This window comes from Carlito syrichta, unplaced genomic scaffold (assembly GCF_000164805.1).
Source record: "Carlito syrichta isolate Samal-C Ts95f unplaced genomic scaffold, Tarsius_syrichta-2.0.1 Scaffold123576, whole genome shotgun sequence".
In the NCBI taxonomy this organism is placed as follows: Eukaryota; Metazoa; Chordata; class Mammalia; order Primates; family Tarsiidae; genus Carlito; species Carlito syrichta.
The window spans coordinates 196054-197994 of record NW_007067672.1 but is presented as its reverse complement, the minus strand read 5'-3'; positions in this window follow the sequence as shown (position 1 = coordinate 197994).

The window sequence follows — 1941 nt, the reverse complement described above, 5'->3', positions numbered from 1 at the left end:
AAGTTTAGATGTCTAAAGTGAACCACAAAACAGCTAATCACAATAGCTAGACACACAGAAATGACAAGATGTGTTGAGACTCTTCTGTGAGTGGCCTGACAGCTCCCATGACTCTGTCCCTTGGTCTCGACAATCAATTCTGCCTTGAGACTGCACTAAGCTCTTAGCCATAGGGTCTCTCCTCTCTCAGTCCCACCTGGAATGGGAGTACCTGAGAATGAGCTTTTCCACGAACATAGGGCAAGCCAACATCTAAAATGTTGATTGGTACAGTGGCTTATGCCTGTAATCCTAGCATTTTGGGAGACTGAGGATCACTCGAGGCCAGGAGTTCAATGACCAGCCTGAGCAACATAGTGAAACCTTGTCTCTATTAAAGATAAAATAGGCCGGGCACAGTGGCTCAAGCCTGTAATCCCAGTACTTTGGGAGGCTGAGGTGAGGGGATTGCCTGAGTCCACGGGTTTGAGAACAGCCCGGGCAACTTGGCGAGACCTCATCTCTACAATAAATAAAAAAATTAGCCGGGCATGGTATTGTGTGCCTGTAGTTCTGGTTACTTGGAAGGCTGAGGTGGAAGGATTGCCTGAGCCCAGCAGGTCGAGGCTGCGATGGCTGGGAGTGTGCCACTGCCCTCCAGCTTGGGTGACGGAGTGAGATGCCAACTCAAAATATAAAATGCTGATCATCAGTGTTTTCAGAAAAGGATTTTGTCCAAAGAGGGCAGATCAGAAAAAGAAAAATAGCTCAGAGTCTGAATTTATTAGGCCCAGATAGTTATGAGTATGGGACTCCAGTCATTTTGTCCTTTCTTTTCTTTCTTTTTGGTTTTTTTTTTTTTTTTTTTAGTTGGAGTGTCACTTTGTTGCCCAGGCTGGAGTGCAGTGGCACAATTCCAGCCACCTCAGCCTCGACCTGCTGGGCTCAGGTGATCCTTCTACCTCAGCCTTCTAAGTAGCTGGAACTACAGACACACGCTACCATGCCGGCTAATTTTTGATTTATTGTAGAGACGAGGTCTCACCAAGTTGCCTGGGTGGGTCTCGAACCCGTGGGCTCAGGCAATCCACTCACCTCGGCCTCCCAAAATGCTGGGATTACAGGCTGAGCCACGGAGCCTGGTTGGGTTTTTTTGTTTTTGTTTTTTTTTGAGTCAGGGTCTCACTGTTGCTCAGTGCAAAGTTACCATCACAGCTCACCAGTCTCAACCTCCTGAGCTCAGATGATCCTTCTGCCTCAGCCTCTGGAGCAGCTGGGACTACAGACATATGCCATCACATCCAGCTAATTTGTTGATTTTTTTTTTTTTTTGTAGCGATGAGGTCTAGCTCTGTTGAACAGGCTTCTTTTCTTCTTTGTAGTGTCGGACTAGACCCATTATCTTCAAAAACCTATAGCCAACCAATAGCTTATGGTATTTTAATGCAAATTCTTGGTAAACAATTTAGGAACTGCCTTTGCATTTTTCCTTTAAAATAAAAACCCCACTTGTAAGTGCCGCTAATCAAAGCATATATTCAGGGCAGCTTGGATCTATGCTGCAGGGTTGCAGTCCTCAAACTTGGCCCAAATAAACTCTCTACTTACATTCATTTTGCCTCAGTTTTTTCCTTCTGGTTGACAAAGGTGACAGCGCGACCCCGGAGATGGAGGGGTGCCCCCCCAGGGTGGGACTATGGGCCGGTTCAGCTTCCTCTTCCTCACACCACTTGGGTCCCTTAGCGCGACACTGCGGTCCTGACGCCCACGTCCCTCAGGCAGGGCCGGCATCTCGGTGACCTTAGCGGCCCCGCTGGCCCCAACTCCCCGGTGCAACGCAGGCTGAGGGTCCTCAGGCCTGGATCCCCAGGCCTCGTCTCCACCCGCGCAGATGTCGGGAGCTACGCCCGGGTAGCCCCTCGGGGTGATGCGGGGACGGAGGGGCAGGGTCGCGCAGGGGGC